Source organism: Panthera leo, chromosome A1 (assembly GCF_018350215.1).
Source record: "Panthera leo isolate Ple1 chromosome A1, P.leo_Ple1_pat1.1, whole genome shotgun sequence".
NCBI lineage: Eukaryota > Metazoa > Chordata > Mammalia > Carnivora > Felidae > Panthera > Panthera leo.
The window spans coordinates 15,507,187-15,534,864 of NC_056679.1; the positions used below are offsets into that span (position 1 = coordinate 15,507,187).

The following is a 27,678-nucleotide window of genomic DNA, read 5'->3' on the forward strand; positions in this document are numbered from 1 at the left end:
AACACAGATTTCTCAATCTCAGCACTACGGCATTTTTTCCCCTTTGATTTTAACAACAATTTGCGTGGTGGCTGTCCTGTCTATTATAGGATGGTTAGCAGCATCCCCGGCCTCTATCCACTATATGTCAGTAGCACACCCCGTGCAAGTTGTGACAACCTAAAAATGTCACCAGATATTGTCAAGTGTTCCCTGGGGGGTAAAAATCACACTCTGTGTCAACATCACCACTGGTTTAACATCAATCATAATTCTGTTCAATAGTCACGAGATCTTGAAAAATTTGTATTTCGATTATTGTTGAATAAAAATGAAATAGAATTCCAGAGGAAGATGTGTTTACCATGAATTTAAATAACCAGAGGAAGCAGGTGCCTACGTGGCTCAGTCAGTTGAGCGACCAACTTTGGCTCAGGTCACGATCTCACAGCTTGTGAGTTTGAGCCCCCCATCAGGCTCTGTGCTGGCAGCTCAGAGCCTGGAGCCTGCTTCACATTCTGTATCTCCCTCTCTCTCTGCCTCTCCCCCACTCATACTCTGTCTCTCTCCCTCTCTCAAAAATAGACATTAAAATTTTTTTTAGTTTATAAAAAAAAGAATAAAGAAAGAAAGTTTAGTGCTTTATTTTTGTTAAGTTATCCTAGGAAATGTTACCCTGTGCGGTTGTTTTTGCTGAAGATAATAGAAGGATTTGGATATTGGCTTCTGTACTCCACTTGAAAGAAATGGCATTTTCCTGGGCAGCTTGAAACTTTGTGATTTAGTGTTACTTTAAACCACCTTAGCAAAAGCCAAAGGGCTCAGATAGGAGTTTTTGTCACGGAAAGAGAAGAATCACAGTTCTGTCTATATCAAAGAGTAATGCAGTTACAAAATAGATCTGAAATGATTTGTTTTTAAGTTGAAAAATATAAAAAAGAGAAAATTAACCTCTCCCTCATTCTCTCATTCCAGTCCTACCCACCCTGTTACCAATCCTGTGGACTGTTTACTTTCTAAACATATTTCAAAACCATCTCTTCCTCTCCATCCTGCTCACTTCCCTCCATCCCTCCCAAACCTCTTCTCCAACTTGCCAGGTTTCTAACACACATCTCGATTAACATTCTCACTTAAAAGATGTACAGAACTCCCTATAGCGTGTTTGCAAATGCTAAGAATTTCCCATCTTCTCTGATCTTCTCTGCCCTGTCCAGCCTTTCTTTCCTTCTTTCCTTCCTTCCTTCCTTCCTTCCTTCCTTCCTTCCTTCCTTCCTTCCTTCTTTAATTGGGATAGAAAGGGGGTTTTCTCACCTTGATTTAAAAAATAATATGTGGGGCACCTGGGTGGCTCAGTCAGTTGAGAGTCTGACTTCAGCTCAGATCATGATCTCGTGGTGTGTGAGTTTGAGCCCCGCATCGGGCTCTGTGCTGACAGCTCAGAGCCTGGAGCCTGCTTCAGATTCTGTGTCTGCCTCTCTCTCTGCCCCTCCCCTGCTCATGCTCTGTCTCTCTCTGTCTCAAAAATAAATAAAAACATTAAAAAAAAATTTAAAAAAAATTTGTGTTCATGAAAAAAAAACACCTGAATATGAAAAAAGACAGCTCAAATAATCACTGTCTACCCACACAGAGATAATTATCCCTGTTAACATTGTTGTGGATTTTTAAACCTTTTTTTATAAATAAACATATTTTAAAATAGCATTAGTTCATAGATATGTCCTATATTCTTCCTATTTCAATGAATGATATTTTCATGTTATTAAATATTTTGTTTTTAAAGTTCTGTGGTAGAGTAATATTCAATTTTTAATTTTAATTCTAAGTTGCATTTTTACTTCACTTGCGGTACTCTCTTGTGCCATAGTTTGAAACAAAACAAAACAAAACAAAACCAACCAGATTTAGAGCACTCTCTGTACAGATTTTACAAGCTGGTTTTCTACAGTTCAAGAGTAATTGCTAAAACAAAACTAAAAACAAGACCTAGTTGCATTTTGCCTCTAGTCATATGTAAATCAGTCAAGTCACTTTACAGTTCTAATTACATACGTTCCACATCAAGTTATTACTCCTCCAAAAATTAAAACATTATAGATAAGGTTAAATTTTATCTGATCATCAACCACAATCCCCAAATCCTCATGTACTTCTTGCTATGATTACTGTTACAAGTTTGAGCTTATTTTTAGGTATTTTACTCTGCATGTTCATCCATAGATAGATCCTTACAAAAAATTGTAGTATTAGTCTGTATTTTTTAAATTATTTAATCAGAGGTGTCTGGATGGCTCAGTCATTTGAACGTCAGACTCTTGATTTTGGTTCAGGTCATGATCCTTGGATCATGGTTGGAGCCCCAAGTCAGGCTCTGCACTGGGCACGGAGCCTGCTTAGGACTCCGTCTCTCTCTCTCTCTCTCTCTCTCTCTCTCTCTCTCTCTCTCTCTCTCACACTTTCTCCCCCTCTACCTCTCTCCCCAACTCACATGCTCTCTCACTCTAATATAATATAAAAAATAAAAATATTTTATCATTTTGCAACTTGCTTAAGGTTATTTTCTATGTTAGTATAGTATAAATCTCCTTCATTCTTTTTAACTGCTGCATAGTATTCTATGTTATGACAAAGCCCTTTTCTGCTTAAGTTCAGCCTGCCATTCAAATGAGTCTACCACAAAGCAAGAAATTTAAAATATATTCATGTCTGTCTGTTTTAAATCTGGCATCAACTTAAGGAATGTGGGATATCTTGAGAAGTTCTAAAATATTTTTTTTCCTAAATACTAAAAAAATGCAGAATTTGATAACCTGTTTTGATAACCTAACAGAATATCTATTTTTTTAATTTCTTTTTTTAAATTTTTAATAAATGATAACCAAATAAAGCTAATATGTGATTGGTAAAAAACGGTATACTACAACTCATTTTCAGTTATAATTGTTCAGTTCATATAGAGCCTGAATTACAAAGAGCTATTTATCCAAAGTTCATTAGCGGGAACATCTGGGGGTGATATAAATGTCCTAGGTCTTAATAAAAGTGTGGGTTACACAGATGTATACAACATAATTAATTTTTGATCTACAGAGAAAGAAATTGAATATTTGAATTGCCTTATCTCTGTTAAACTGAATTCACAACTAAAAACTTTCCCTGGAAGAGACCACTTAGAAACATAGATATAAATATCCTTCACAAAATATAAGCAAATAACCTCCAGCAGTATTAAAAAGATTAATACCCATGTCCAAGTAGGATTTAACACAGAAATCCAAGATTGGCATTACATTTGAAAACAAATCAACATACTTCACCATATAAACAGAATAAAGGAAAAATACCATATTATTATCTTAATAAATGCTGAAAAAGCATTTGACAAGTCACTACCCATCCATGAGTTTTAAAAAAATTATTAACTCCCAGCAAACTAGGAATAGAAGGAAATTTCCATAGTCTTTAAAGGACAGCCACAATAGCCTATACCTAACATCATAATTAGTGGTGAAACATCAAGTACTTTTCACTAAGATTGGAAACAAAGCAAGAAAATCCACCCACACAACTTCTATTCATCATTGTCCTGGTTAGTGCAATATAGCAAGGGGGAAAAAACAGCCATAATGCTTAGAAAAGAAGATGTAAAACTGTTTATATTCAAAACAACAGAAATAACAACAAAGAAAATCCTACTGAATCTATTTTTTAAAAATTGAAACTAGTGAATTTAGCAAGTGGAAGGATAAAAGGTAAATGTGCAAAACCAATTCTATTCCTACTAAGTAGCAGCGAACAAGTGGAAAATGAAGTAAGTAAAAGCATTTACAATACTTTCAAACCCCCCGAAATAAACTTAGGAATAAATTTAAAAAATGGGCAAGAACTCTATAATGAAAACTGCAAAACACTGCAGAAAGAAATTAAGTGAAGAGTTATATCAGGTTTATGAATTTATAGACTCAAAACTGTTAGGATTTCAGTTCTCCCCAAATAAATCTGTAGATACTGTGCCATTTTGACAGGATTCGCAGTAGTATTTTTTTGCATAACTTGACTTGGTGACTTTGAAATCTATATGAAAAAGTACAGATTTTAAAATATAAAAAAATCTTGACTCTTGGGAATAAGGGAGTAGGAAGAGTCCAGATTTCTTGGGCACATAGGTGATGGTATATCATTCATTAAAATGGCAAATTCAGGAGAATTGAAGTCAGGGGTCGAATAGATGGCAATGAAGTCTATTTTGGATATACTGGGTTTCAAGTGGTATGGTGGGTAGACGTTCAGGAGAAGCACTGTATCAAAGTGGAATTCAGTAGGCAGTTAGGTACAGGATCTGGAGCTCAGACGACAGGGCTGAAGCAAAGGGATTTAGTCCCAAGTTTATCAGCATCTTTAAGTGGGAAAGGAAATGACAGTGTGGGTGAAACTGTGTCGTATGGAAAAAGCAGAGCCAGAACAACACTTCCTTATATTATTATAATGGCCTTCGAACTGGTCTTCCTGTTTGTGCACTTGCTCCTCGTCTGTTCTTAACACAGGTCTGGTCGACCCTATTAAGACAAATCAATTTCATGATCCTTCTCTGCTCAAAACTCTCCAAAGGTTTTATTCACTCCAAATAAAAGTCTTTGCAGTGGTCTACAAGGCTCTGCAGTACTATATACTCAACCCTGGTGGCACGTTAGAATGACCCTTCCTTGAGCATCCACTTCCCTGATCTCTCTTCCTTCTACTGTCCCCTTTGCTTTCTCTACTTCTGCCACAACTGTCTCCTTCCTTTGCCTTGAACATGCCAGGCATGTAACTACCCCAGAGCATTTCTGTTTCTGTAGTGTTCTTCCATCAGGTATGTGCGTGGCTGTCTCCCTCACCCATCCCCTTCAGAAATTTACTCCTGTCATCTCAGCAAAGCCTTACTTGCCTTATTTATTTATTTATTTATCTATTTATTTACTGTATCTATTTATTTATAATTTTTTATTTGCTTAATTTTTAATTCCAGGATAATTAACATACAATTTTATATTAGTTTCAGGTGTACAATATAATGATTCAACAATTCTATTCATGACTCATTGCTTATCAAGATAAGTGTACTCTTTTTAAGTTTCTATTTTAATTCTAGTTAGTTAACATACAGGGCTATGTTACTCTCCTTTATTTTATTTTATTTTTTTTATTTTTATTTAAAAAAAATTTTCTTTTCACGTTTATTTATTTTTGAGACAGAGAGAGACAGAGCATGAACGGGGGAGGGTCAGAGAGAGAGGGAGACACAGAATCTGAAACAGGCTCCAGGCTCTGAGCCATCAGCACAGAGCCCGATGTGGGGCTTGAACTCACGGACCGCGAGATCATGACCTGAGCCGAAGTCGGACACTTAACCGACTGAGCCACCTAGGTGCCCCTACTCTCCTTTATTTTAAATTGAAGCCCTCTCTCATCTTCCTATCACCCTTTCCTGTTTTATTTCCCCCTCAGCAAACTTATGATTAACACACCACATACTTTACCTGTTCTTACAAATTTTGTTAAGGTGAAGATCACATTACATAAAACTATTTTTTTTTTTTTTTTAATTTTAGAGAGAGAACTCGTGAGCAGGGGTGAAGGGCAGAGGGGCAGAGAGGGAGAAAGAGAGTAGCTCCATGTTTAGTGTGGAGCCCAATGTGGGGCTCAATCCCACGACCCTGAGATCATGACCTGAGCCCAAATCAAGAGTTGGACGCTCAACTAAGCCACCCAGACACCCCAAAGTCATTCATTTTCAAGTGAACAATTCAGTGGCATTTAGTACATTTGCTATGCTGTGCAACCACTACCAGTATTTAGTACCAAAACATTACCACCCCTCCAAAATAAAACCCCAAACCTATTAAGCAATTTGTCCTTATTTCCAGCTCTTGCCCCCCACCCAGGCGCCTGGCCCTGATGACATCCTATTTGCATTCTATCTCTCTAGATTTACCTATTTTGCATATTGCATATAAATGGAATCATACAATACCTGGCCTTTTGTCTGGCTTCTTTCACTTGACAAAATGTTTTCGAAGTTCACCCACAAGGTAGTACATATCAGTATTTCATTCTTTTTTATGGCTAATATTTTTTCATTGAGAGAGAGGGAGAGAGAGAGAGAGTGTGTGTGTGTGTACACACATATATAACAATTTGCTCATAAATTCAACCATTAATTAACTTTTGAATTGTTTCTACTTCTGAGCTATTAGTGCTGCTATGAACATTTGTGTGCAAGTATTTGTTTGAGCCTCTGTTCTCAAATCTTCTGGGTATATACCTAGGAGTGGAATTGCTGGATCATATGGTCATGATCTCATGGCTCAAGTGACTTTGAGCCCCATGTCAGACTCTGCTGGCAGCTTAGGGCCTGGAGCCTGCTCTGGATTGTGTCTCCCTCTCTCTCTGCCCCTCCCCCACTCACGCTCTGTCTCTCTCTCTTTCTCAAAAATAAATAAATATTAAAAAAAAATATGTATTCCAATTTCTCCAAATCTTCACCAACACGGGTTGTTTTCCATTTTTTGTTTATTTATTACAGCCACCTTGGTAGGTGGAAAGTGGTATCTCATTGTGTTTTGATTTCCATTTCCCTAACACTTAATGTGGTTAAGCATCTTTTCACATGTTTATTGGTCATTTGTACTTCCTCTTCAGAGAAATGTTGGCTCAAATACTTTACCCATTTCTAAATTGTGCTGGTTTTTTTATGTTGCATTGTTTCCTTTAAATATTTTTTTAAGTGTATTTATTTTTGAAAGTGAGAGAGAGCGAGTGGGGGAGGGGCAGAGAGAGAGGAAGAGAGAGAATCACAAACAGGCTCTGTATTGTCAGGGTGAAGCCTGATGTGGGGCTTGAACTCATGAACCGTGAGATCATGAGATCACGACCCTAGCTGAAACCAAGAGTCAGATGCTTAACGGGCTGAGCCACCCAGGTGTCCCTGCACTATTTTCTTTAAAGTTTATTTATTTTGAAAGAGAGAAAAGTAGAGACAGAGCTCATGCACATGTGTTAAGTGGGTTAAGCACAGAGACAGAGAGAGAATCCCAAGCAGGTTCCATGCTGTCAGTGCAGAGACTGATGTGGGGTTTGATATCATGAACTGTGAGATCATGGCTGAGCCAAAATCAAGAGTTGGATGGTTAACTGACTGGGCCACCAGGTGTTTCTTATGTTGCATTATAAGAGGGTTTTTTTTTTCTTAATATATTGTGGATAGATACAGAGATATATGATTTGCAAATATTTTCCCCCTTCTGCAGGTTGCCTTTTTGCTCTCATGATAATGCTCCTTGATGCACAAAAGATTTTAATTTTGATAATGTCCAACTTATTTACTTTTTCTTCTGATACTTATGCTTTTGGTATCATATTTAAGAATCCATTGCCAAATCCAAGCTCATTAAGATTTACCCCTATGTTTTCGTCAAAGAGTTTTATGGTTTTAGCTCTTATAGTTAGGTCATTGATCATTTTCAGTTAATTTTTATACATTAACTGAGGTATGAGGTAGGGGTCCAACTTCACTGTTTTTCATGTGGCTATCCAGTTGTCCCAGAACCATCTGTTGGACACTATTCTTTCTCTGTTGAATGGTTTTATTTTTTATTTTTGTAATGTTTATTTATTTTTGAGAGAGAGAGACAGAGTGTGAGCAAGGGAGGGGCAGAGAGAGAGGGAGACACAGAATCTGAAGCAGGCTCCAGGCTCTGAGCTGTCAACACAGAGCACGACGCAGGGCTCAGATTCACAGACCACGAGATCATGATCGGAGCCGAAGTCAGACGCTTAACTGAATGAGCCACCCAGGTGCCCCTCTAGTGAATGGTTTTAACACCTTTGTCAAAAATCAATTGGCCACAGATGCTCGGGTGTATTTCTGGACTGTCAATTCTATTCCATTGATCTTTGTGTCTATCCTTTGCCAATTCCACAGTTTGTTTTTTTTTTATAATCTTTTTTTTTTTTAATTTTTTTTAACGTTTATTTATTTTTGAGACAGAGAGAGACAGAGCATGAACGGGGGAGGGCAGAGAGAGAGGGAGACACAGAATCGGAAGCAGGCTCCAGGCTCTGAGCCATTAGCCCAGAGCCTGACGCGGGGCTCGAACTCATGGACCGCGAGATCGTGACCTGAGCTGAAGTCAGACACTTAACCGACTGAGCCACCCAGGCGTCCCACCAATTCCACAGTTTTGATTACTGTATCTTTCTAGGATATTTCAGACTGGGAAGTGTGAGCCTTCCAACTTTGTTCTCCCTTTTCAAGATTGCTTTGTATTTTACTTATTTTTATTATTTATTGTCTCTTTTTCCTCCCCACAACATTGACTGTATTAGGATGTGAATTTTTTGACCATTTTGTTCACTGCTGTACCCCAGCACACAAAATAGAGCCTAGCTTGTTTAATATTTACTAAATGAATGAATGGGCTCACAGAGTCATTCACAGCTCCCAGAAAGTAATGGGGGTGAGAGGAGAAGAGGAAAGGAAGAGAAAACTATGGTTGAGCAACTCCTGTCAAAGAACAGTTGAAATGGCAAGAAGGAGGGGCAATTTAAGGTCTCAGGCTCCAGTGTCAAGGGACCCTTTCAAAACCATATTGCCAGGAGGGCATGGGCAGCAGAAGCCATTCTGGTGTGTGAGTCAGTCTTTAGTAATTGAAATGTACTAAGACTAAAAACCATTTAGTTACTAGCACGTTGAACATTTTATGTTTTTCAAAAACAAAACATCAGATAAGATGAAACAGAATGAATAACAGTGAATTATTTTCTGTGAACTGAAAGGGCAAATAGCTTTTGCATCTTATCTTAAGAGTCTCCATGGCTTTTAGCATATGTAAATAATTATTCTTGATAAGTTAATTAATTTTACAATCATATCACACAACATCCCCTGCAATGTAAAAGTACCATACTGACCTTTTAAAAAAAATTCTGAACAAAATCTTAAATAAATACACCTATCACATTTAGTCAAATTAAATAACTGGGTAGTGACATCAGCAAGTCTGAACACTATTGTTTCTAGTGGGACAGAAGCCAGTGAAGAAATAGCAGAGCTAAAGTACATGTAGGGCAGTTTAAGATAGATGCATTGGCAAATTTTCTTTGGTGTTCATTACTTTCTTTTTCAATTTGCAAAATGTTTAAAATGTAAATACTTAAGGAAGGATGAAGGGTATCACCCCTGTTGAATATATATTACATAAACTGCCACGGATTAATTGTATTTTTCTTACATAATAGCAAATACTGCTCCCATGAGATTAAGCAACATATTGCCACCCCACAAATAAAGCCATATGGTTCCATCTGTTTCCAGGTTCCATTACAGTATGCCTACGGGTTAATAAAGAAACTGTTAACCACAGGATGCAAATATGCCTCTTATTTAATTTTTCAAAATCAACAAAGTGTTAATGATATAATTTGGCAGAGTTTGACTTATTACAGGAGTTAGATATGCATGTCCTAATCCTCTTGCACTGAGGATGATTTAACACGGTATGTGAAATAAATAAACTAGCGCTAAAATCGCATAGCTCTGGGATTTGCCAGGTGCTAATTGCTGTACTGAAGCCTGGAGGAAAATGCACAATTGCCCCGTGTAGTCGTCCTAGGTATAATTATGGTCTGAGAGTTTTATTCCCTGGACAGAGGTGACAGCCTGGAGAGAGCTTTGCATGAACTTGGTCTTCATCTTAGGATCTATAAAAAAGACCACGGGCAGTTCACCACCTCCCCTGCAAAGCCCACCACAGGAGGGGAAACTGCTATTTATCCTTCAAGTGCAGCTCAGGTATCGTAGATAGGATTCTCTTCTCAGGCAGTACCTTATACACATTACTATTTTCAGTTTGGATCATAACTTGTTTGTATATATGTCCCTCCTCTATTAAATAACAAAGTCTTTAAGGATGTGACTATCTTGTTCACGTCTGTAGCTCCAATCCTTCACAAAAAATCGGCATTTAATAAATATTTATTACTAATTATGTTAAATGACTATGTTTCCTAGTGCTGGTGCCCAAGAAATAGTAGATGCTTAATAAATTTTAAGTATCAGAAACTGTCTTCCTCTCCTCTACTCAAAATTTCACTTTTTCTCCCCTTTTCATCACCATTCTTCTGTTAGAACACAGGTCAGGCTCTCATCATCCTAGACCAGTGGTTCTCAGTGAGGGAAGAGGGGGTGACCTTGCCCCCCATCAGTCATCTGGCAATGTCTGCAGACATTCTGGGTTGCCAGAAGCGGGCCAGAGGGAGCGGGCCTCAGTGGCATCTAGTGCATAGAGGCCAAGGATGCTGCTAAACATCCCACAACTCAGAGAACAGTGTGCACAACAAAGAATTATTTGGGCCCCTGGGTGACTCAGTCGGTTATAAGTGTGTGACTCTGGGTTTCAGCTCAGGTCATGATTTCACAGTTTGTGGGTTCAAGGCCCATGTAGGTAGGGCTCTGTGCTAATAGCACGGAGCCTGCTTGGGATTCTCTCTTTCCCTCTCTCTCTGTCCCTACTCCGCTCATGTGCTCACTCTCTCTCTCTCAAAATAAATACATAAAGACTTAAAAAGAAAAAAAAAGAATTATCTGGCCCCAAGTGCCAGTAGGTGAGAAACTCTGCCTAGACTTTCATTTCTTAAAAAAAATTTTTTTAATGTTTTATTTATTTCTGAGACAGAGAGAGACAGAGCATGAGCAGGGGAGGGGCACAGAGAGAGGGAGACATAGAATCTGAAGCAGGCTTCAGGCTCTGAGCTGTCAGCACAGAGCCCGATGCAGGGCTCGAACTCACAGACCGCGAGATCATGACCTGAGCCGAAGTTGGACGCTCAAACGACTGAGCCACCCAGGCGCCCCTAGACTTTCATTTCTTGAAACTGACTCCTGGTCATTCCCTTCTAATCCTATTCTTTCTCTCTAATCTATTCTTCCTAAAAATCTCCTTGTTTGGGATATAATTGACATAAAACATTATATTAGTTTCAGATGTACAGCACAATAATTCAATATTTGTATACACTACGAAATGATCACCACAACAAGTCTAGTTAACATCTGTCACCATTTTTATCTTATGATGTAAACTTTTAAGATCTACTCTCTTAGCAACATTCAAATATACTATATGGTATTATTAACTATATCACCATGCTGTACATTACATCCCATGACTTGTTTATTTTGTAACTCGAAGTTTGTACACCTTTTGACACTCTTCACCTATTTTGCCCACACCCCATCCTAAACCTCTGGCAACCACCTACCTATTCTGTGTACCTATGAGCTTGGTTTTGTTTCTGTTTGTTTGTTTGTTTTTAATTTTTTAATTTATTTTGAGAGAAATCTTGGGCACAAGTGGGAAAGGGGCAGACAGAGAGGGAGAAAGAGAATCCCAAGCAGACTCCATGCTGTCAGCAGAGAGCCTGAAGTGGGCTCAATCTCAGTAACCCTGAGATGAATACCTGAGCCAAAATCAAGAGTTGGATGCTTAATGGACTGAGCCACCCAGGTGCCCCACTGGTTTTTTTTTTTTTAGATTCCACATATAAGCGAGACTAAAAATACTTCTCATTGTTTTTCTGTTCCAAAGGCCTTATACTTTTTGTTTTGTTTTTTAATGTTTATTTTTGAGAGAGACAGAGCTTGAGCATGGAGGGACAGAGAGAGTGAGGGAGACAGAATCCGAAGCAGGCTCCAGACTCAGAGCTGTCAGCACAAAGCCTGGGGCGGGGCTTGAACTTCTAAACCTTGAGACTATGACCTGAACAGAAGTTGGATGCTGACCTAACTGAGCCATCCAGGCGCTGGGTCTTACACTTTTTTAAATGTCTTTGTTTTTTGGTTTAGTTGCTGCTGGATTTTCAACACTATCAATATATCAATATGTCAAAAGCAGAACTGGAACCAAGTCTTAAAACTTCCTATTTCTAATTTAGGTGCTTTACAACTCTCTTAACCCAAATGAAAGCTTTTAAATTAGGAGGACACTGAGAAAACAGACTCTGAAGTGATGGCAGCTAATTTTCTTCAGTGATCCAAATTTCTAAACCTACAAAAAGCTAAATGTCCCTTCTAACTTTGTTTGCAGTTGAAATGCTGTTTCACTGACAGTTATATCACACACTGATATATGCCGGCTAGATATCCTCTAATCTAACCATGATTTGCTCAAAATTAATGTGATCTAAGACTGGTTTTAAAAACAAAAGGGTTTTGAAAAACATGTGCTTCCCTTTATTTAGATGACCAAATGTTATGAAATTCCACAGAAGTAACTCTTAAATGTGAAAAATCACATACAGAAGTAGGTGGAAAATCACATACAGAAGTAGGTGGAAATGTTATGACAAAATGTTATGAAATTCCACAGAAGTAACTCTTAAATGTGAAAAATCACATACAGAAGTATGTGAAAAATCACATACAGAAGTAGGTGGAAAAAAAAATATATATATATAAATATATATAATGCATATATATAAATACATATATACATATATAAAAATATATATAATAAATAAATTTTTATAAATAAATTATATATATAATAAAATATATAAAATATAAAAAATATATAATTATAAATTATAATTATAAATATATAAAAATATTAAATATATAATATATAAATACATATATACACATATATATACATATATATACATATATATAAATACATATATATACATATCTGATAAATGATTCATATCCCAAATAGATAAAGAACTCCTATAACTCAACAACCAAAAGAAGAAACAATACTATTCAAAAGGGGACAAAGCACTTGAATAAGACATTTCTCCAAAGAAGATATATAAATGGCCAACAAGCATATGATTGTATGATAACATCATAACACCAATAGTCATTAGGGAAATGCAAATCAAAACCACAATGAGATACCACTTCACCCTCATTAGGATAGCTATTACAAGTGTTGGCAAGGGTGTGGAAAAAGGAGAATCTTTGTGCATTGTTGGTGAGACTATAAAGTGGTTCAGCCACTGTGGCAAACAGCTTGGAAGCTCTTCAAAAATTAAATGCAGAATTACTAAATGACCCAGTAATTGCATCCCTAGATGTACACACAAAAGAACTGAAAACAGGTACTCAGGTACTTGTACACCAATATTCACAGAAGTATTATTCACACCAGCCAAAAGGAGAAAAACAACCTAAGTGTCCATCAACAGATGACTGGGTAAACAAAATGTGGTAGATATGCACAATGGAGTATTAGTCAGCCTTAAAAAGGAAAGAAATTCTCATACATGCTACAACATGGATAAAACTTGAAGATGTTACACTAATGAAATGAGCTAGACACAAAAAAGCAAATTTTGGGGTGCCTGGGTGGCTCAGTTGGTTAAGCGTCTCACTCCTGATTTTGGCTTGGGTCATGATCTCGAGGTTCACGGGTTCCAGCCCCGAGTCAGGCTCTGTGCTGGCAGGACAGAGCCTGCTAGGGGTTCCCCATCTCCCTCTCTCTGCTCCTCCCCCACTTGTGCGCACAAGTGTGCTCTTTCTCTCTCAAAACAAGTTTATTTAAACTTAAAAAATAAAAGCAAATTTTGATTCCACTTATATGAGGTAACTAGCATAGGCAAATTCATAAAGACAGGAAATAGAACAGAGGCTACCAGGTACTAGAAGAAAGGGCATGGGAAGTTCTGTTGAATGGGGACACAGTCACAATTTGGGAGGGTGAAAAAGTTCTGGAGAAGGGTGGTAGTGATAGTTGCACAACAATGTGATGAATTTAATACAACTGAATTGTACACTTAAAAATGGCTAAAGTGGTAGATTTTGTGTGTTTTATCACAATAAAATACAGTGGAAAAAGTCTCACTCCAAATGTTATAATAATTTGCTTCATCACTGTCTTCAAGGGATTTTACAAATAATGTCTCCCACTAACAAAATTTTAGGTTTTTATCTAAATTTGAGATGGAAAATAATGTGCCATTGGTACATGCATGTCTTGAAAGAAATTAGAATCCCTGATAATATAAAATGCTAGGACATCACACACAAATCCCAGGCCCAATTATATAGGATAATCTCCTTTCAACAGCCCATACTCAGTGAAGGACAGGCATAGTTTTGTGCCATCCCCGGCATTTTGCCTGCCTTTCAGATCCTTTCTTCCACTTAATGCTGATTCATGTAAACATATCAATTTTCTCTGATGGTTGTAGCATAGGGGAGAAAGAAAGTACTGTTTTAAAAATATCATTTGTTTCTACACTAAGAAAAAGGTGAAAATACAGAACAATGTCCAGAAAGATTATTTTTTTAATGAGATCTATTTTCTATCCCAGAACCAACCAATGGCAATTTTACATATTATCGATCAATATTTTTGAGCTTTATTTTCTTGGAATCAGCTATTTTTACAATACAAACTATAAAATTCCTTCAGTCAAAGCAAATAATTACATTCAAAAAACATCCATAGATTCAACAACTGTGAGCATTCTGAAAGAAAGCAGAAATAGAAGTCTTTTCATGCACGAACACATCTGATATTTATTCTATATGTTTATATATGTTTATTTATTTTTGAGAGAGAGAGACAGAGAGAGAGAATCCCAAGCAGGCTTCACGCTGTCAGCACAAGCCCAACACGAGCCATGAGATCATGACCTGAGCCAAGATCAAGAGTTAGACACTCGACTGAGCCACTCAGGCACCCCCACATCTGATATTTGAAGTTGTATTAAAATCTACTAATACTCCAGAATCTCTGTGTGTTCAAATCCATTAGAAGGTCCACAGAATTTGAAACTCACTCTTTCATAAAACTGATTTTATGACCCCTCCTTAATAGGAATGTAATAGAACCTACTACCTGAAAATGTTACTGGATTAATAAATTTACCCTATAATACACAACGAAGTACCAGAATATTTGAAGTTAATCTTTGTCAACAGTTGTGGATTTGGGTAAACTGTGGCCCAAACTACATAATGACTGCCTGAGTCTCATCCAATAAAATCCCACAAATATATCAAAACCCCCACGTGCATAAAGTATACACACAATCTCATTTTAAAACAGAACTCCAAAACCAGTTTCATTACTTTTTACATTAGTACTGAATTTCACAAAAGGTCCTGATTAAAAGTGATATGTTTTGCCTACACCAAGACAGGGCTATAATAGGCAGCACTGTGCTCATGACGGGAGGTGCTGAAGTAAACTGGTGTCATTGGGATTTATACTTAATAGACCACTGGGATAGGCTTGATTTACGTTCACTTAAATCCCTGGGATATGGTCCTCTTGAACACTCATCTAGTTTGATTTTTCAGCTAGAATATCAATGCTGATTGGCTATCATTTCTTAAGTTTCAGTGGAGATTTAGAATTATTTTTTATTTTTTTCTTTCTCTTAAGTTTATTTATTTTGAGAGGGAAAGAGAGAGAGAGAGAGAGAGAGAGAGCAGGGGAGGGGCAGAGAGAGAAGGAGGAAAAGAGAATCCAAGCAGGCTCTGCACCATCTGCACAGAGTCCAACATGGGGCTTGAACTCATGAACCGTGAGATCATGACCTGAGCCAAAATCAGAAGCCCGACTGACTGAGCTACCCAGGCGCCCATGGAATTGTTTTTTGTTTGTTTGTTTTTTTAATAAAAAGACAGGATACATTTTTTACTGTTTCTCCCTACCACCTTAGGAGACAGAATTATTATTCTATTGCCTATTTGATATTTTATAGTGAAAGGGAAGAAGAACAGGCAATAAAGCAGCAAAGAGAGGATCTAACAAATACACCTAAGCGTTTGGGCCACTTTTAAGGTAGACTTAAAATGTTGCACATTTTTTTTCCACGTGCTATTCTGAATAGTAAGAGCATGATTGAACATTTTAACGGTAAGCAACTCATAAGACTGTCGTCAGAGAATGTCAAAACAATCTTGGAAAGATTACAGCGTAAGTTTCTAGCATTCCACACTCTTCTTTTTTTTTTTTTTTAATTTTTTTTGAATGTTTATTTTTGAAGGAGAGAGAGAGAGAGACAGAGCATGATCAGGGGAGGGGCAGAGAGAGAGGGAGACACAGAATCCAAAGTGGGTTCCAGGCTCCGAGCTGTCAGCACAGAGCCTGACGTGGTGCTCAAACTCAGAAACCGTGAGAGATCATGACCTGAGCCAAAGTCAGACGCTTAACCGACTGAGCCACCCAGGCACCCCACCACACTCTCTTCTTTACATCGTCAGCATTTTCTTGGAGAGATGCTATAGACCACCCCACAAGTGTGGTATTTTATTATGTAAGTTTGGAAGGGCCCACAATGTAACTAGTGCCTCCAGGAAAAGATGCAACACGATATAATGAATATTTGGAGGAAGGACGTGGAGGAAGAAGACTTGAAACTGAATGCTAGCTTCCTCACTAATGTGACCTTTAAGTAATCAACCACTTTGATCCTATTTCCTCCTCTGCAAAACTGAAAGAAAAATCACTGCTTTTCATACTGAGAGGATGTGTGCAAAAGCAGTTTGAACACTGTTAACTTAATGCAAAGATACTATTTTTTATTACTAACAAGTGGTTATACTTCTACTTATTCCTCCTACATGCCTCACTGTAGAAGTAAAAGGTGCCAAAAAAAGAAGAAAAGAAAAGAAAAAAAAAAGTAAAACATATCAGAAAATCATCAGAGACAAAGAAGGAAAAAAGAGGACAAATGTTCACATAAAAAGAAAAAAAAAACAACCATCTCAACCATCTCAACATATTAGCGTCTCATTAGGAATCAAAATTATGACATCATTTTCTTCCTAATCAGCATGAAATGCTACAATTCACCCAACAGAGCCGATGGACAGATATTCCTGAGGCCACAATACATACTTTCTACATAACTCCAGGACCAGTCAGAAAGAGGGAAAAGGCAAGAAGATAAATGGACCCCAAGAGAAATGAGATGATCACTGTATAAAATTTGACTATCCAGCAGATCCAACTGTACAAAACCTGAGAACTACCAACAAGCAAAAAAGAGCTGTACCTGCCAAAATGGATGTTATCAAGTCTGTACAGAAAAGATCACATAGGACCTATTTGCGACTATTTGCGACTTAGGTTAAACAAGCGGGTTTACAGGATTTCGAAGTTTACAGCAAATCAGAACAGCCAACTGGGAGACAGATGAGGAATGCCACCAGCAGGTACGTGACAGCAAAGTGAAATCAAAGCTGGTGGCTTGGCCCCCAGGAAAGGGACCAAAACAAGCCAAACAAAACAAAACAACGAAAAAGCTCGCGAAAGGCAGACACCAGTTCTGAAAAGCACAAGAGTTTGAGGTCGCTGCATCTGGGAACTACCAGCCCTTCTTTCCAGCTCCAGAATTGCTTACCATGCAGTTCTTCAAAATTCTGGAGACCACAGAGAGTCTCCAACACAGCAGCAAGAGAGTGGCAGGACGGACTTGGACACCAGGAGAATGGCAAAGCACTAGGCTTCGTCCCTCTGCAGATTGCCACCTTCCACCAAAGCAGCCCGTTTTCATTCAGCTTTACTTAATGAGGCTTCTTTGATCTAAGGGTCCTGTTGGTTTAAAAAAAAAAATTTTTTTTTTAATTAAAATTTGACCACCACTGACTTCCATACTCCAAGATCCTTAAATGCAGTATGTTCCAATGTAGTAATGGAATCTAGGCCAGGAGTTGGGGAGACGGACGGATGAACAGGTGGAGCAGAGATGACTTTTAGGGCAGTAAAACTCTTCTGTATGATATCGCAATGGCTATTATTTGCACATTATACATTTGCACAAACCCATAGAATGTACAACACCCCATGGACTTTGGGTGATAATGATGTACCAGTGTAGGATTATCAACTGTAACAAATGCACCACTCTGGTGGAGGACATCCATAGAACGGGAGACTGTGCATGTATGGGGCGGGGGGGGCGGTAGGAGGTATATGGGAACTCTGTACCTTTCACTCAATTTTTCCTGTGAACCTAAAACTGCTCAAAAAATGTTTATTATTTCGTTTAAAAGAGAAAGAAATGGAACCTATTAGCTTTTTTTTTTTTTTTTTTTTTTAATGTTTTTATTTATTTTTGAGACAGAGAGAGACAGAGCATGAGCAGGGGAGGGGAAGAGAGACAGGGAGACACAGAATCCGAAGCAGGCTCCAGGCTCCGAGTTGTCAACACAGAGCCCGACGCGGGGCTCAAACTCACAGACCGTGAGATCATGACCTGAGCCGAAGTCGGACGCTCAACCGACTGAGCCACCCAGGCGCCCCCCTATTAGCTTTCTTAAAACAGTTTTTCCTCCATATTTTCTGGGAGCACCATTCCCCAACCACTTGCTTAAGCTAGAAACAGACTCAGAACAACCCCATGGAAATGTTATTCATCCTCTTCCTCAATCCCACTTTCCCTAGGTCATCAAATCCCATGGATGGATCCTCCACATATTTCTCAGCTATGCCCCATCCCAGATGTCCTCAATGAGTCTACTCTACCCAGGCAGCTGTGTCCTACTGGGCCTCCCCTCATCTGTACACCACCCCCGCCAAGAGCACCCTCCCTGTTGGACCCCTAGTGGCCTGTCCTTCCAAGTCCAGAGCAGATCCCCGCATACTTTTTAGTGACAAATCTTGCACTGAGACTAAAACAGACTAGGACAGTAACTATTTCCAGGGGTTGGAGTTAAAAGTCTTTTATTTCTGCTTTAAACAGCTGGTCTCCAAATTTCTTCCTTTTAAAAAATATTTTATTTCAATGTTTATTTGAGAGAGAGTGCTTGTGCAAACACGCCTGTGCAAGTGGGAAATGGCAGAGAGAGAGAGAGAGAGAGAGAATCCCAAGCAGGCTCTGAGTTATCAACACAGAGCCCCACCCAGGGCTCGATCTCACAAACCTTGAGATCATAACCTAAACCAAAATCGAGAGTTGGACGCTTCACTCACTGAGCCATGCTATTTTTCTCAAGTCATCTCTATACCCAACGTTGGAGACTGAACTCACAGTCCCGAGATCAAGAGTCAAATGTGCTACCCACTGAACCAGCCAGGCGTCCCGTCTCCAAATTTCTATTATGAGTGTGTATTTATGTATTTTACACGGGGGAGGGGGGAGGGTGGGAAGCAGTATGCTGGGTAAGATTTGATGATTTGAGCATCACTTTCCAACCAGGCTCTTCACAATCTTTCTCCTCAAATGGCATTCCCAGACTCCTCAATCCTCACTCCTTTTGCCCTGCACTGCTTCTCCTCTGCCCTGAGGCCTGTGAGCAGCTACATCCTGGAAACCTCCCCCATGGCCCCAGGCAGCAGCGTTAATGAGCTCTCCACAGCTCTTCTGGGCTTCCACAGCACCTGGCATACACCTTCACAAAAGCACAGAGGACACTTGCTTCCTTACCGTGGTTATTTGTTTTCCCCAGAGAAGCTCTGCTCTTTCTGAAGGCCACAGGCCATGCTACAGAGTGCTCTGAACTGCCTAACACTAGGTCTGGCACACAAGAAACGTTGCACGAATGAAGGTAAAATCCAGTCTCATCGATAACATCAACTACTACATTATGAAGCCCTATATAATTAGTCTAACTTCTGATTCTGAGCCATTGCTTTGCTGATGTAATATAACAAATTCCTTTGACAAGCAAAAGCATATAATGCATTCCCTCCTTCCTGCGCACTTAATAGTCTTTCTACTTAAAGTGCTGTTATAAGAACACTGACCTGTACGTGAATACCTGCAAAGTGTTAAATGGCTGTAAATAATACTTTAAGTGTTTTTTTTTTTAAATAGTGTATGGGTAATTTTTAAAGTTTCGTTGATGTGTGTATGCTGTGGGAGGTTGAGTTTCCGGGCCAAGGGCTGCTTGAGCTGTGGAGATTAGAAACTGATGGAGAAGAATCACTAATAACCGTGTTATAGATTGCTGTTTGGAGAAACTCAGATTTTTAATTGCCAATGACATGCATGAAGCAGTGGAGATGGTGTGTCAAATACCATCTCCCCAGCTTTGCTTAGTATGAATGTGGCCACTTAGAAGTACCATATCAATTTGTCTTCAATCTCTTTTCAAACGCCCCTTTGATGATGTGATTCTCCTGCTCAAACCCTTCAGTATTTCTCTTTTGACCACAGGTTAAAATGTAGTAGTTTTCTTTTGTCTACAGATTAAAATCCAAATGCCTTAACCTTCCTTCCACCTTATTCTACAAAACACCAACACATCTTAGGGAAGAGAAAGGACTGTGGTTGAAGGAAGAAACTAAGTGTATCAAGCATCAAGGATGAGCCAGACACCTATTCTAGGTGCTGGCATTTTAAGATAAAACACGGTCTCTTTGCTTTGTGATATTATAGTCTATGGGGGGAGACAGGAATCTAAACACATTATTGCCAGGCAGGCTATAGAAGATTATTATTACTGCTATTAAAAGGGTCATGGGTGGCTTCCTCCTAAGGAAGAAAACCAGAGAAGCAAGGTCTCTTCTCCTGAGAGACACAGTAGTACAATTCCAGGCCTAGGGACATCGTCAGCTTCTTTAACTTCTTGCAAGGACTTACGGCAAGAATCTCTATTCTCATTATACCTTGTATTTCACTTTTATTTAGAATCCTAAACTAAATGGGATCATTCTAATTATCCTTCTCAAGGGTGATGCAAAATTCACAAAGTAAAAATGGAATTCTAACCAGGAAAAAAATATAGAGAAATCCAAATAGATTACTTCTTTTTTGCATAAAGAAATTTACCGGGGTGCCTGGATGGCTCAGTCGGTTGAGCCTCCGACTTTGGCTCAGGGCATGATCTCATGGTCTGTGAGTTCGAGCCCTGCGTCTGGCTCTGTGCTGACAGCTCAGAGCCTGGAGCCTGCTTCGGATTCTGTGTCTCCCTCTCTCTCTGACCCTTCCTTGCTCATGCTCTGTCTCTCTCTGTCTCAAAAATAAATAAACATTAAAAAAATTAAAAAAAAAAAAAAAGAAATTTACCATTTGATAAATATTCTGATATTTGCCTTCCTCACCACTCTCTTTCTAATTAGGCTATGATATCCTGGAAATCAAGATTTTATTTGCTTCTGTTACTTTATTTTGTTATATGGTCCTTAGGGCTTGGGGCCTCACAAGCAGTGTAAGTACAATAGGCACAGAACAAACAACGATTGAATGAATAACCTTTATAAGCCCCCAAATTTATAAGTCCCACTTTCTAGACCAATTAATATATCCACAAAATCATATTTTACTAAAAAAAAATTTTTTTTAATGTTTATTCATTTTTGAGAGAGAGGTGTGAGTGGGGGAAGGAGAGACACAGAATCCAAAGCAGGTTCCGAGCTGTCAGCACAGAGCCCAACACGGGGCTCGAACCCACAAACCATGAGATCATGACCTGAGCCGAAGTCAGATGCTTAACCGACTGAGCCACCCAGGAGCCCCACAAAAATCACATTTTAAAACACCAACCAAACATAATTCATACAATTTTTTTTTTTTACAAAATTAAAATGTGTGTTTGCAATCAATTTAGATGAATGACCACAGAAAGGAAATGCCACTCCCTTGAAATAATACCTGGGCACCAACTTGCAATTGTTTGCAAACACAGCCAACACCTAATGACTGTTTTATGTAAACACAATTAACCAATAAGCCCTAAGGGAAGCATGGGGGACACACAGGTTTGTCTTTGACAAACATCTGATCTAACTTTTGCTCCTAAAAGTGAAATTCTACTGCCCTTAGAAAACAGGGAAAGAATGATATAAATGCACCAAGAAGTGAAAGAAAAACACACGAGAACTAAAATCTTTTTAGCTTTAACACATTTTCTCACCTTCCACATTCACTGGCTTCTGACAGTCACTCACATCATCAATCATAACCATTAATCATAAGCATAACCATAATCACTCATATCATTAATCATAACCGTTAATCACCGGCAGTACCACTTTATGAACAAGTTGTGCCAGTTTGGGGGTAGTCATTTGGAAACTGGAATGCATTTGCCCAGAGAAACAATGTTCTGAGTGCTGATATGTTCCTCGGCCAGCCCACGGAGACCTTCTAAACTAACACCAGTCCAAATAAGCGATGTCTGCCTTTGACATGCATAAGCCTGTCCAAGCTTAAGGTGCCTCGAATCCTCACCACTGAGCCCATGCACAAACTTTTCAGTTAACTCTTCCTCCTTCCTACTCCAGCCAAACTCCAGTTCTCTCATGTGTGATTCCTAGCAAAGAATAAAACAAGATGGATTAATGGATTCATAATGAAGCATGAATAGTAGAAGTCAAATATTCTACCACAAGATGGAAAACTCTGATGGAATCTGTAAATCCTTTTCGGAGTTATTTTCTGAAATGTGTGGCTCCTAAGTCAGTTAAATTTAGATACAAGAATTCAGAAACCAACTCCCAGCACATCGGGTGAACTTCACCATGCATCAAACTCTCCATAAAAAAAAAAAAAAAAAAAAAAAAGTCTGCTCTAAACCTCCCACAGCCCACAAGTACTCAGGACAAACTCCTAAAGGCTTCCGATAAACTGTCCCAATCTACAGTTCCGGGTCTATCTCCCACCCACACTACTCACGGCACAATTTTTGCATTTCGTAAATTCAAATCGAAACAGACAGTCACAAACACACTAACCAAAGCAAATCGACATTTGATCAGCTTTCAAGCAATTTAACAGATCAAAAGTGAAAAACACTAGGCTACGTGGAAGAATATATTCCTTGGGATAAAGCAGGGTTTGGTGAAGGCTCTGAGCCTGCTCCAGCTGGGAAGCGCTCTCAGCATCGGCTCTCAGTCTAAGCTGTTGCCACTTACAGAGCGTTCACACTTCTACTACTCCCAAAGCCTCTTCCCTAGGTGGTTTCAGAACCAATCTCCAGTGTCAACAAGTCGGGGTGGCCCCCAGAGCACTTGTGCACTTTACAGATGATTAGCCCAGCGGTAAAAACTGGCAACTGCAATTCTGGAATGAATGATCATCCCTGGTAATTGCAATGTTTTATAAAGCAAAGACCGCTTTTCACTACTTTTGCACTAAACCATTTCATGACTGAGGAATACATGTTTTCCACTTACCGTCCTTCAAAATTAAATTTGCAAAAGGGGAAAAGGAAGTGATCAAATATTAAATTTCCCCAAGGGGAAATTCATATATTCATATACGAATTCCACCAATGATACCAGGTAATCATAACACAAAAAGAGAGAAAAAAATTGATATTTAGTATTCCCCCCCAAGAAAGAAAATCAAAATTGCCTTTATAGGAAAAAATCAGAACTTTGTAGGACTCCTCTCATGGGTTAAATTTTTGTCTTTGAATTAAATGTGGGTTAGAGAATGAAGGGGAAAAACCAAAATCTTTTCAGTGTTTATGACTTCTAAAATGATACAGAGCTGCATACACATATTTATAATTTGCTTCTTAATGTTTTTGCATTTCATTTTAAGTTTTGAATTTCAAGTTTTGTCAGAATCTCTTTGATTCTTAGAAAATTGGTTTTGACTTGATTAGACTTCCCAATTAAAACTGTAAAATCCAATGTATTATAGAAGCATGATATTTATACACAAATTATATTTTTACATTATATTATCTCTATTAATTCTGAGGTACTTAACAGAATATGACGCATTTTGCAAAATGATTTAGCATTGTTTGGTAACACAAGGAGCAAGGCACAAAAGGGAGATTCAGCTCTCTGACAAGGCTGATAACAAGACCCTTTATAGATCCAACCAGACGAAAACAGAAGCTCATCTCAGTAGCAGTCTTTTTTTTTCTTTTTTGAGCATAGTTTGAAACATATACACTAAAAACAGTATCAATTTTTCTGTGGCTATGGTGGGGGTGGGGAGAGGGGTCAGCATATCGACGTGTTAGCAATTTTCTGTGGAATCACATTAGAGTTTCACTGCAGTAGCCATATCACATTAAAATCTGGGGGGTTTTTTGCTAAATGGTTTCCATTGTGTATTTAGTGAATCTGATATGGAAAATTGCTAATGCAATAGGAGTATCATATAAGCTTTCCTGACTGTAATGCTCAGCCACAATATTCAGAAGAAGCTCAACAGGACTGGAGGGGTTTCAGGGCTAATTCTCCACAGCCTCTTAACAAAGTCCTCAGCTCAAGTTCAACACTGGCTTCTTGAAAGATGGAACCAACGCTAAGATCGATTGTATGGGGGAAAACTCCTTTACAGATTTTTATTTCAGAAAAAAACATGGGTTCAGTGAAAGACGTGTCATTTAATTAATATTTATTGACTGACCGCTATGCTGGGCACTGTGGTCCGTATTAAGGGAATGACAAAGATAGATGAAAACATGGTCCCTTCCTTCACAGAACTTGAAAGCACTGACTGAAGAAAAGAAATAAATTAGCACACGAGTAACTTAATACAAGACACGCTGTGGCAACGGTGGAAAATGCAAAGAGCCATAGGAGCTCAAAGGAGGACACACCTGAGACCAGGGTCATTAGGAAGTTCTGTGGAGGCAGCACCTGTACAGGGCCACAAGAGATGAGAAGAGGTAGGTAGCTCTGAGGATCAGATGACAGGCTGGGAAGCAGGGGATGGCATTCTAGGCCTTCTCATGAGTAAAGAAAGATGCAGGAAAGAGGAAAGCCACGACATGCATGGGAAATTATAATCCATTACTTCAATGACAGCATAAAATCTGGAAGGAGTAGGAAGATAAACCTGAAAAAGCGGTCTGGGGTCAGCCTGAGGCTGCCACCAAAGGAGAGATCTACACGGTCTTCAAGATGGTTCGGGGTGGAAGTCTCAGCATGCAGTGCACTGGCAAGATTAATACTCAGCTTTCAAGGGTATGATGGCTTCTAATGCTAACAGCTCCTCTGAAATCTTAACAACTTTATTTAGCACACGTTTCTTAAGAGACACTATTTATAGGAATATTTATTTTAAAAGGTTAGTTTATTGCCAAGGTATAATTGTTTATTTTTTTGTTATGTGACAACTCATGACCTGGACGTTCACTAGGTTAACAGAAAAAAAAAAAATCTATAAAGCATGCTCAAACTGTTGCAACTACTTATGAATTTACTGTTTGCTTTTTTTTTTTTTTTTTTTTTTTGCTTTAGAATAACTTTTCAACTCACTAGCAACAGTAACCAAGGAAATATAAATCCAACAGCCTAGAATTACAACTATTTGAAGAGATTCATGCTTTCAACTGTACTGCTATATTTTTTCTTTTACTCTGGACACTTCCTTGTTTCTGAATTCCTCTCCGAATGTTAGAAGCAGTAAACAAAATCTACACTAAGCCTTGTTGGAGGCTTAAAATTTAATTAGTATGTTTTGCAAATTAAAAAAAGTCTTCATTTTCCATAACCTTTACCTTACCTTAAATCAGAGTACACTCTGTGGGTAAGTATTATTTCCAAAATAATAAAACAGAATACGATGAAATTGTTATTTTATTTATTGCAAAGAGAACATAAGATATAAACTAGTTAGCTGCCTAAGTGCTACAGTGACCACTCATGAAACATCAGCTCTCCAATATGACAAAGGAAATTGCACTCTCATTAATCACAATTAAACTATTTGTAACACTGAAACTGAATACTTAATCTGTATGAAACTATTTCTTGACAGATTTTTTTTCCCCTCTGACTGACCACAAGGACAGAAAACATAAACAAATTTGCCAGTTGTTTATTACTTATAGATATCCTTGGCAAGGTTTCATTTAAAAAAGAAAAAAGTCAACAAAACTCTTCTTTCTCATTCCATGTCTTGGGCAATCAGGGATGCAGTAACTGACATCTGTGAACATTCCCTGATTAGCCATTAACTGAAGACATAGAAGTAAAAGAAAAATATTTTACAAGGAGAAAAGTCAAATAGCTCATGCTGACTTTAAGATGCTCAGGACAGAGATGCCAGGATTATAAAGCACTTAGGGGTTTCACCTAAAATTTGTTTATACCTTTGATCTTTAGTAAACACTGTACTGAGAAAAATGAGTTTGCTCAGATCAAGAATATGTTGGCATTCTCTTAAACCTAGCTTAAAACCACAGAGCTGAAGCATAAAACAACTCTGACAAAGATAGCCAGTCAAGCATAAAAATGGGAGTTGGTTGGGTCAGAATAGATTAAAAGGCTGAAGGCTGTCTGCTAAAGACCGTTGTCTTGCCATCAATGAAGGCAATTATTATAGCTAAAAGTTATTTTTCTGATATATTATTTTAAACTTTTGTCATATTTAAAACGCTCCTTACTTACAAACTATTACATCATTTTCTTATCTGCAGTGTCCTTCTTGGATAACCACAAACTTGAAAGCAGTCCAAAATCTTGTTGGTGGCTTCCTACAAGTATAGAAAGACGTATTGAATATGGAGTTAGGAGAATGTGTCTGGGTTTCACTTTTACTTCCTTTTTAAATATAGATCACTATTTTTAAAATATAAACATCCCATGGCATTCCCTCACACCAACAGGACTCCTAAGCCAGAAGATATGTTGATAGTATGAACATTTCTCTCACTCTGAAGGATGCCACAAAGCTCTGCTCAGTGATGGCCAAGGAGATAGAATTATTAAATGCCTTACGACTTTACAGTTATCCTCTATTATTCCTGCTAAACCACACTTCCAAAAGAGCATCCAAGAAATCTGGCAAACCACTGAAATGGCACTTGTAAATTGGATCCATTAAAAGCAATCCACAGTGTCCTGTGGGTGTGCATCCGACTGTTAATTACTGGGTAAATAATTTACATGCAATTTTATTCCAAAACTAGATTTACATCATTTGCAGGAGATTTCTCAGAGTACCGCTTCCAACCCAGAAACAAGTCAACGGAGTATTTCTAAATTATCATTTGAAATTTCCACTGTCAAGGGTGGGAGGAGGAAGGAATAGTAACGGGAAGGCTTGTCAGCGATTAGCCATCCATAAAAATGTTTTCCCCGCGCTCCTCCTTCCGATCACAATGCTGGCGTCAGTTAGTCTCCTGTATCTGTTCCCCCACCTCGCCCCCCTCCCCTCTGCGGAGAGCTGGCACCGAATGGCAGGCGAAGGAAAAGACAAACATCCCAGCTCCCAACACAATCCAAGCGCTTGCCCGGAGACACTTGAACAACATTCCCAACTTTTTTTTTTTTCCCCTTTCCTCTTCGCGTGCCTCAAAGGTAAGCAGAGTAAAAAGCCTAAGAGACAGAAGGCCAGGGAGGCTGAGTCGCAATTACTACCCCCACCCCGATTTCTCCACTGCCCCCCCCCCCCACTTTCGGTCACAACCAACGGTTACCCAGCTCTAAGTCTGGGTCTCCACTGCGCCAGTCCTCGGTGGTCGACCCCCGCGCGGTGCCCAGCCGAGGGGGGGCCGGAGACCCAGCGCACATCCCTACCCACGCCCTGGGCCACAGCCCCGCACGGCCAGCGCCCCCACAGTGGGACGAGCATCCTCCCACAGGTCCCAGGTGTCGCCTGCCGGCGGCTGGGGCGACGCGGAGGGCGCGAGGCCAACTCCCTGGAGCTGTCCCCTCCGCCCCACCCCACCCCAAACAGGCTCCACCAAGAAATACAGGGATGGAGAGTACAAAGAACCAAGCCACCCACCAAAGGGCCTCGAAGACTTCCCTCGGGGAAGAACAACTTAGCCGCACA

At 39.0% G+C, this 27,678-nt stretch overlaps 1 protein-coding gene across 4 annotated transcripts in view; it reads right to left on the reverse strand.

Annotated features, from left to right (window-relative positions):
- The window catches only part of SMAD9 (SMAD family member 9), a 78,550-nt gene extending 52,187 nt beyond the window's left edge, over nucleotides 1-26,363 (reverse strand). For 3 of the 4 annotated variants that reach the window (XM_042954449.1, XM_042954383.1, XM_042954330.1), the window contains exons 1-2: nucleotides 26,289-26,363; nucleotides 17,386-17,576 (exon numbers count right to left, since the gene is read on the reverse strand). The gene's annotated coding sequence lies outside the window, so the exon portion shown is untranslated. The remainder of the gene's footprint in view (nucleotides 1-17,385; nucleotides 17,577-26,288) is intronic. The other variant, XM_042954362.1, reaches the window with a different exon arrangement.
- Between the last annotated feature and the right edge of the window lie 1,315 nt (nucleotides 26,364-27,678).